We start from the raw sequence: 10,425 nt of genomic DNA, 5'->3' as shown, positions 1-10,425 counted from the left end.
GAAAGCAGATCAGGCCAAAATGCCCAGTCACACTCCGCACTCCACTAGTGATACCTGCATCTGATTTCTTGCACATGCACTCACATCCAAGCCCTGCACATTCGGACTGGTGTGGCTGTCATGATATGAATGGGTTGTTTATTGTGAAGTAGATAAATTTGTGCTGTCTGAGTTGTGCATGCTTTTTCATCCATATATTATGAATGACAGTCCGCCGCTCGTGGTCTCGCGGTAGCGATCTCGCTTCCCGAGCACGGGGTCCCGGGTTCGATTCCTGGCGGGGTCAGGGATTTTCACCTGCCTCGAGATGACTGGGTGTTTGTGTTGTCCTCATCATTTCATCATCATCCAGGAAAGTGGCGCAATTGGACTGAGCAAAGATTGGGTAATTGTACGGGCGCTGATAACCACGCTGTTGAGCACCCCACAAACCAAACATCATCATCATCATCATCATCATGAATGACAGTTATCATAGCACGATGATGAGCCATCCATTCACAAGTTTCAAAAAGTTTCACAATTCTGCAAAATTGCATGGGAGTTCCAAATGGCATTAAGATGCAGTCAAAAAGACAAATAATTTCATTAATGTTATGAAAAACTACACACACTGTAGAATAACTCATAAATCATAATATTGTGTAATTATTAGAAACTAATCACATGCTTCTGGCGTATCATTTTTCAATGTCACAGGACTTGCCTTTAAGAGGAAAAACTAATTTCAATACTGTTTCTGATGTTTTATTTATTTATTTATTTTTCAGTTTCGAGTAGAGCAGTACACTTTAGGATTATTGCATTCACTTTGTGTATTGCAATCTTATTCTAAAATTACAAAAATTACTCCAGAGAAGTAAGATTGCCCCAAATTTGAAAAACTGTTCCAATGTGTCATGTGGTAATGTACTTAGGAACAAATATCCTATTAAAATTTAAAAGTGTTGTCATAGGGAAAATCTTCTCAATACTGTATTTAAAAGCCTATATTACATTATTAATCTACTACACACAAACAATGGGTAAGTGATATCATTTTAGGGAATAGTACTGTCAAAAATCGGTTAAAAGTTAAAAATATTTTGAAATAGAAGCTATTGGCAGCTAACACAAATTTCCATTTTCAAGACAGAGATAATTATTCAGACATCAAGTAAACTCTGTTTGTCTGCAAATTTCACCATAGTAAAAGACCACCTCCTGTTTTAAGGTAGAAGATACTGCACGACTGATGATGTGTGAACAGATAGGTCCCATGTTATGTAATATATTTTAAAAATTTAATAATTTTACTTGCAGTAGCTCTCTGTAACTGCAGAATGAATAATTTCTTCCAAACATCTATGAAGTATTATACATCATGTAAATATGTGGAACTCATAATATTCACACAGGCTGCACCCATTTTTCAAAAGCGGAAGCCGGTGAAAAGTGCCTGAAGCAGCTTATGGAAAATTCTGCAGTAGATTCATTTTTATGATTCTAAAATCAGTCACTGGTGTGAAAACCTGACCAGATTACAATATTTGTTACTAGGTAAACTACGCTTGAGGTATTACAGTCCCTCCAACAGTCAGGTGATCAAACATTGTGAAACCATTTTGAAAGCAGCTCTAAAAATGCAAAATAACCCCAAAGTGACTTAGATTCTGAAATAAATTGTATAGTTTTGCTATGGATTACCCTAAAATGTGAGATAGAGCAATAACACAATTTAGTTACCATGTAAATCAGCTTGAAAATTGATGTTCAAAGTTGTGGTAGTGGTTGAAAAGTGCAAAAATTTTAATGAAAGGGATAGAATAGGGATTATGATGGTACCGATGGAAAATAATGTAAATACTGGGAAAATGCAAAATCTGGAAATCCAAAACAAAGTTGTACTGATATTTTACTGTTGGCTTGTTTACATTTATAACATTAACCACACATTATGCAGAGGTGTTCTAAAATTCCTATACTGGGCTCCTAAGAGTTGAGGAGGGGACTTCGTAGATAAAAGTTTGATAATGAATCCATATCTGAAGGTGTACCATTTGAGAGTATCCCCTCCTCCATTCAGAAGGGAACATTGTCTGTGCCTTGGGGTCCTTCTTGACCAATAGGTCAGAGGTAATTTTTTCTACTGTTTGTGTACCCTAAAGCAGGATATTTGAAACTGCTGCAGTCATCAAACCAAGTTTTGTAACTATTAAATTTTAGTGAAATTTTCTTAAATTATTTTCTTTTATTGCATGCAGTTTAATGTAAAGTAATTTACAGATCTAATTAATTTTTTGTGTTCATTAGGCACTTCCAAGGCACCATAACGAGATACACAACAGCAGCAGTGAAGGCTAGAGTCGGCCAGGGCCAGAGCTGCAGTCACGTCAGGCTCACTGATGGCAACACTTGCCATCTGCTCGGCTGTTTGCGTGATGTTAATAATCGTAAGTATTTAAAAGGTTAATTATATCACCATGTAGCTGTCTTCTAGAATAAGAAATTGGGATTAATCTCATGAGGCAGCAGCGTACTGACTGTACAAGAGATGATCAAATAGTGATTGGAAATTTTTTAGTTTCACAGCAATTATATATTGGATTATCGATTTTTTTTATATTTTATGTACATGTTCCTGATGTATGTGTCTCACCATATAGCAGAGATGATAACTCGCGATAGGCACAACAAAAAGAGTCGCACAATTATAGCTTTCAGCCATATAAGCCTTTGTCTGCAGTACACACACACACGTGCAAATGCAACTTGCACACACATCTGCAGTCTCAGAGAACTGAAACCACACTGCGAGCAGCATCACCAGTACTTGATGGGAGTGACGACTGGGTGTGTAGGTAAGGAAGAGGCTATGGTGGGGATAGTATGGTGGGGGTGACGGACAGTGAAGTGTTGCAGTTTGGGTGGAGGGCAAGAGAGAAGGTGGGAGGGGGGTAAGTAGTGGAAAGGAGAGAAATAAAAATAAATTAAAATACTGCGTGTGGCAGTGAAATGATGGCTGTGTAGTGCTGGAATGGGGAACAGGGAGGGGGTTGGATGGATGAGGACAGTGACTAATGAAGGTTGAGGCCAGGAGGGTCATGGGCACATAGGATATATTGCAGGGAAAGTTCCCACCTGTCCAATTGAGAAAAGCTGGCGTTGGTGGGAAGGATCCATATGGCACAGGCTGTGACACAGTCATTGAGATGAGGGATATCATATTTGGAAGTGTTTAGCAACAGGGTGGTCCACTTTATGGCCACAGTTTTTTGGTGGCCATTCATGTGGACAGACAGCTTGTTGGTTGTCATGCCTACATAGAATGCAGCACAGTGGTTGCAGCTTAGCTTGTAAATCACATGACTGGTTTCACAGATAGCTCAGCCTTTGATGGCATAGTTGATGTTAATTACAGGACTGGAATAGGTGGTGGTAGGAGAATATATGGGACAGGTCTTGCATCTACGTCTATTACAGGGGTATGAGCCATGAGGGTAAGGGACTGGGAGAAGGGGTTGTGTAAGGATTGACGAGTATGTTGTGTAGGCTTGGTGGAAGGTGGAATTACACTGTAGGAGGGGTGGGAAGGATAGTGGGCAGTACATTTCTCATTTCAGGGAATGACAAGAGGTAATGAAAACCCTGGCAAAGAATGTAATTCAGTTGCTCTAGTCCCAGATTTTACTGCATTAAGAAGAGAATGCTCCTCTGTGGCTGGACTGTGGGACTTCGGGAGATGGTGGAAGACTGGAAAGATAAGACACGGGAAATTTGTTTTTGTACAAGGTTGGGAAGACAATTATGGCCAGTGACGGCTTCAGTGAGACCCTCGGTATATTTAGAGAGGGACTGCTCGTCACTGCAGATGCAATGACCACGGGTGGCTAGGCTGTATGGAAGGGACTTCTTGGTATGGAATGGGTGGCAGCTGTCGAAGTTCAGGTATTTCTGGTGGTTTGTAGGTTTGATATGGATGGAGGTGCTGATGTAGCCACCTCTGAGGTGGAGGTCAACATCTAGGAAGGTGGCTTGTTGTGTTGAGCAAGACCAGGTGAAGTAAATGGGGGAGAAGTTGTTGAGGTTCTGGAGGAATGTGAATTGTGTGTCCTTCAATCCAGATAGCAAAGATGTCATCAATGAAACTGAACCAGGTGAGGGGTTTAGGAGTCTGGGTTTTTAGGAAGGATTCCTCTAGATGGCGCATGAAGAGGTTAGAATAGGATGGTGCCAGTTACAGATGATGACAGATATCTCGGTTGTAGAAGCCTGCCTTTTGATTGTTCAGAAAGTGTTCCACATTAAAAATTTAATTTCATTTGGAAAATGGCTGCCACCCAATGGATTCTTTGTCAGAGGAAAATATCACTGGATGGAAAATGTGTGTGGCAAGAATTCATAGGCCAAAGAAGCAGCATGTCTGCCCTGTACAAAATGACCTGGGACACTGTCGTGGATCAAAAATATGCCTTCACACTGCCTCTTGTGACACTTCACCTTGACAGCCTCCTCTAATTATCTCACCTGGAGATTTTTCCAGTACATTGCTGTGGAGATTTTCCCCTTAACATTGTAGTCTGTTGGCACAACAGATGGTTCCAAAGAACACACAGCACCAAATTATCTGATGATGTTGGGATCTTTGCCTGCTTTAGTGGTGTTGTGTATGTAGATGTATGTAAATGTGTGCTGGCTCATTCACTGTGATTAAATGGCTAAAGAAGCCATCCCAGTTACCCAAACACAGAATCAATACATACACTGCTGCTTCAGTTTCAGTGGGTTTCTCAAGTGGGTGTGAGTAGTTGTGACATCCTGTCAATGTCAGTTGTTGTCGTATTCATAACATCATGCAACATTTTGGAAACTGACCTCTTAGTGATTTCCATTTTTTCCACTATTGCCTCAATTGTTGAGCACCAGGTTACTCACTTTGTGGTCCTTCAGGCAGATGGGCTGCTACATCATTCTTCATCTTTGAACATGTTTTAGCATGTTGAGAAACAAAATTGCTTCAGCTGTAAAAATATTAGGCACTACCAATTTCAGAGCACTTACAGCTGCATTTCAGGTACAAATCTGTATATAAGTGGACAATCAATCGTGTAGAAAACCAATATTCTGAAAGCTATGATGAAGCTGTAATGAAACATGTAGTCCCTGGAATCAAAACATGTAGTCCCTGGAATCAAAACACGTAATCACTGGAAGAGTCATGACTCAGCTTGCATTGTTAGTCCAATGAAATAATTGCCCACAAAAGTGTGTCTGCTGTAAAAGTACTAAAACCTATGAAGAAAGATTAAGAAACAATGTTGACAGTCGTGTGTGTGTGTGTGTGTGTGTGTGTGTGTGTGTGTGTGTGTGTGTGTGTGTGTATGTATTCCAATGTGTAGTGCTGGAATGAAAATAAATAAACTAAATCATACCTCAAAACAGGAAAATATGTTGCAAATATGTAGCATATTATCATGTTTCTGGGTACAGTTTAACTTTCACATTTGCAGCAAATAGCTCTGTTCCTGGGAATGATTTACTTTACTTAATGTTGTTGTTGCATAAAAGTTAGTATTCTCTCTTTCCATCATTCTAATTTTCATGGTGTGTGAAATTCATCTGGGTTGCTTGCTCAACCTTCAGGAGATGGAGTACACCTGCTTATTATAGTATCATGTTGTATTCTAGGTTTTAATTGGACCCCATACACAGCATACATTCCTTGACATACTGATATTATAGCAGTCAAAGTTTTTAGCCAATAGGTTGTTACCTAGGTGGCATATTAAAGTGTGTGAACATTCATGTGGTAACATCGGCGAGTGCCTCTTAAATATCCTTATCCACTATGGTGTTATGTAAATTCCTCCTTAATGTTTTTATCATCTTCGCTGCTATTATGCAAGTGTTTTCCACCATATTTTATTACTTCTAGGACATACGCATTTTTGGGAATAATCTATTTAATGGGACAGACAATGAATGCTAGGTCTTCCTATAATAATTATTTAAATCGTGAATTAACGCCATCCTCAGTATATGCTTCATTACAGTTTGATCTTAGCTTTGGGATTATTTATTTTCTACAGGATTCTTTTCCTGCTTATATACAGTTTTGCACCCAAAGATGCAGCTGTAAGTGTTGCAAAATTGGTAGTTCCAAAGAATAGAAGGATTTTACAGCTGATATGGTTTCATTTCTCAATATGGTTTCTCATGGCTGTGGTTGCCCAGATAATTCTTTTGTTTAATGACACAAAGTGTCAGAGGCATTTAACTATTGAGTGATGAATTGTTACCGTACACTTCCACTTCATTTTGGATTGTAGGGTAATTGTCCTCCCCTAAGTGCAGAAAATGCCACACTGTTCCTGTTTATCAGGAATGCAGAGGCTTGCCTACAAACAATCAAATAACTGTTACATAATTTTATTTTTTCAAGGTGGTGATGAAAATTTCAGGTCTCTTCTGTGCTGGTGTAAGATGGCTGCAGATATGGTTCCCCAGCAATTTTTGACTGATGTATCAACTGTGAATGACACATTGGGGTTTGATTTGTATAGTTAGCTTATCCACTGTATGCTTTCCTGACAGTATACTGTAGTATTAGTACTGCTAATAATACCATACTCGAAAAACATAGGGTTTGGAACTGTATGTTTCCTCTTCCTTGGGGAAGGAGAGATTGGCTAGGGAAGATTGCAAAAATGGGGCAACTCACACAGATCACAGACTGAGAGGACCTGTGTGTTGTGAGGAGAAACTTGTGCAAAGCTCAGTTTGGTTATATTTGCTTATGTGGATCAGTTTTGTAAGAGCTTGCCATGATGTATGTGTCAGTAAATTTGAAATGAGATGCATTTTTGTTTTGTAATTGTGGCTACATGCTGGAATTTTTTAAATTATTAATAAAATGTCATAAATGTATCCCTACTGACCACCCCCAGATACTATTACTTCAGAATTTCACCTATGGAATAGAAGGATTTAAGTAGAAATTATTTCACTTTGTTTTAAAACATTCATTTTTTACCAGTATCTTTAATTCATAAAAGAGATGATAAAACATTTTTATGGATGCATACTTTTTTCTTTCTGTGGTGGATTAAGGTTAAATTGTAGTTAGTGAAGGACATTCTTCTTACTAGTAAACTATTCATGAATAGTAGTACTCTTCTAAAAATTGTACCTAACTCTGCACAACAGACTTCATAAGAATAAATGGGTTGTGAAGCTTTTGTTAGTCAACCAAATTTTTTAAACAATGCCTACCCAAAATTCAAGGATTGCCATGAGATTTAAATGAGAATGTCATATTGCATTGTTGGCTGAGATATCCCATGGAGTGGATTCAGTTACCTGTATGAAAGGGTGTTTTTTCCTCCATCATACTGGCATCTATCTTCATTGGTAGGTGGGATCTGTGTCAGTATTGGATTTATAGTATGTAGGTGAGTGTAATAAAAGCATGTATAGTATAGTGTAATGTTTGTGTTGCATGGTGGTGGTGCTGGTGGTGGCAGTGTTTGGAATTTAATGCAGGAATTTAGCACAGATATGGTTGTGCACAACATTCATGCCACCAGCTCTTCTATCCTTGCTGGCCAGACACTAACATTGAAAATTTTCTCCACACTCAGGATTCAAACAAGTATACCTCAGAGTTGAGCTCCAGTCTACAGGTGTGCATTAGCCATCTCACCTATAGAGGAAGTTACACCAGACAATATTCTTACTGCACATTTCTGTGGAATACAATGTGTACTGTGTGGAACTGCCCCTGAAAATAATTTCATATAACATCAATTAATAGAAGTATGTGAATTAAGCTAATTTTATGATGCTCTCATCACCAAACCTGCAATGATGCAGAGAGCTAAGTTGCTGAAGCCAAGGGTTTGAGAACTTCTACAACATTTGATCTCCAGTTAAAGTTAAAAGTGCACTCAGGAATTTTGAACAGCCAGTTTTGCAGATTCTCTTCGTGACATGCTGTATTCTTTATTGAAATGATGTATCTTATCTTGTACAGAATTGAGTGAACCTTTCATAAGTTATGTGATACACTGATACCAAGAATCAGTTAATGAAGTTTTATACATTTCATTTATTGCACCCGTTGTTGCAGCTTGGATTATGTTGCTTGCATCATACAAAAAGAGTACTCTCTCTGCTTTACCAGTGTAAAGTGGAAGATCAGTTATGTGGAACAAGAACAGAAGTGGTTCTGTAGTTCAGTCCTATTGAACACCAATAATAATTTGTCCCCACTCAACTCAAGAGTCTATCATGATGAAATTTATTCTATCTAACACAGTTCTGTGCTTCCTTTCAGTTAAGTGACAAGTGAACCACTAATTTCTTCTACCACAAAAGCATCTCAATGCTTGATGATGAGCCGGCCATTGTGGCAGTGGTTCTAGGCATTTCAGTCTGGAACCGAGCGACAACTATGGTCACAGGTTTGAATCTGGCCTTGGGCATGGATGTGTGCGATGGCCTTAGGTTATTTAGGTTTAAGTAGTTGCTCTTCACATAAGTTCTATGTGACTGATGACCTCAGAAGTTAAGTCCAATATTGCTCAGAGCCATTTGAACCATTTGTTGTTGATGATGATGATGATGATGATGATGATGATCTTGTTGTTGTGGTCTTCAGTACAAAGATTGGTTTGATGCAGCTCTCCATGCTACAGTATCCTGTCAAAGCCTCTTCATCTCTGAATAAATACTGCAACCTACATCCTTCTAAATAATTCTTATTCATTACTTTGGTGGGGGGGGGGGGGGGGGGGCGAATCCAGGTGTCCTAGGTTGTGAAGCAGCCAAATAGTCAAGCATGTTACATTCAGCTGTATGATGTTCCACAGGATGGTAGACATAGCTCTCTGTCACAGTTTGGCAGTGGCCATTCATCTTGGTTGACAGCTAGTTGGTAATCTTAACAATATAAAAATCTGAGCAATGATTGCATCAGAGCTGGTATGTAATATGGCTATTTGCACTTGGGGCTGCCCTGCAATGGAGCGGGCGGGGGGGAGGGGGGGGGGGGGTGCGGGCTGCGGGCGGGCGGGCGGGCGGGCGGGCGGTCATCATAAGCCGTCAGGACTGGAATCAGAAGTGCTTGGTGCTTGGATAGGGCAGGTTTGGCACCGGGACCTAGGCCTCCCGCAGGGTTATGATCGCCGTGGCAATGATTTCGGATTAGGGGGAAGGCATAGCAATGGTCTAAGATATTGCAGAGGTAGGGTGGGCAATGGAACACCATTTTAGGATGGGTGGGAAGTATATTTGGTAGGAAGTAAGAGTATCTCGTTTCAGGGCATCCTTTGATAGGGCTTTGACACTATATCATTGTGTCCTGAAACAAGGGACATCTTAACAGAGGTTCTTCCCATCCCTCCCAAAGTATTATTCCATGCCCACACAACATCCTCGTTCATCCCTTTGATACTCTCCACATATCATCTCCATCGGAGACATATGTGCAAAACCTGTCCAATCCACCAAAACAGTGCTTCCAGTCCCAGTCTTGTCACAGGATTATTCCAACCTATCAGAGGATAGGCCACATGTGGAAACAGCTTTGTAATCAGAATCTGAATCTTATTGTCTCATAATGCACAAGTTAAATCATTGATTTTATGTTCAGGAGACTCATCAGCTGTTGTTGTTGTTGTTGTTGTTGTTGTTGTAGTCTTCAGTCCTGAGACTGGTTTGATACAGCTCTCCATGCTACTCTATCCTGTGCAAGCTTCTTCATCTCCCAGTACCTACTACAAACTACAACTTACATCCTTCTGAATCTGCTTAGTGCATTCATCTCTTGGTCTCCCTCTACGATTTTTACCCTCCATGCTGCCCTCCAATACTAAATTGGTGATCCCTTGATGCCTCAGAACATGTCCTACCAACCGATCCCTTCTTCTAGTTAAGTTGTGCTACAAACATCTCTTCTCCCCAGTCCTATTCAATACCTCCTCATTAGTTATATGATCTTCCCATCTAATCTTCAGTATTCTTCTGTACCACCACATTTCGAAAGCTTCTGTTCTCTTCTTGTCTAAACTAGTTATCATCCATGTTTCACTTCCATACATGGCTATGCCCCATACAAATATTTTCAGAAACGACTTCCTGACACTTAAATCAATACTCGATGTTAACTTGCCATTGCCAGTCTACATTTTTATCCTCTCTACTTTGACCATCATCAGTTATTTTGCCCCCCAAATAGCAAAACTCCTTCACTACTTTAAGTGTCATATTTCCTAATCTAATTCCCTCAGCATCTCCCAACTTAATTCGACTGCATTCCATTATCCTCGTTTTGCTTCTGTTGATGTTCATCTTATACCCTCCATTCATGACACTCTCCATTCCGTTCAACTGCTCTGCCAAGTCCTTTGCTGTCTCTGACAGAATTACAATGTCATCGGCGAACCT

This window comes from Schistocerca cancellata, chromosome 10, assembly GCF_023864275.1.
Source record: "Schistocerca cancellata isolate TAMUIC-IGC-003103 chromosome 10, iqSchCanc2.1, whole genome shotgun sequence".
In the NCBI taxonomy this organism is placed as follows: domain Eukaryota; kingdom Metazoa; phylum Arthropoda; class Insecta; order Orthoptera; family Acrididae; genus Schistocerca; species Schistocerca cancellata.
Note: the sequence above shows the minus strand (reverse complement) of the source record.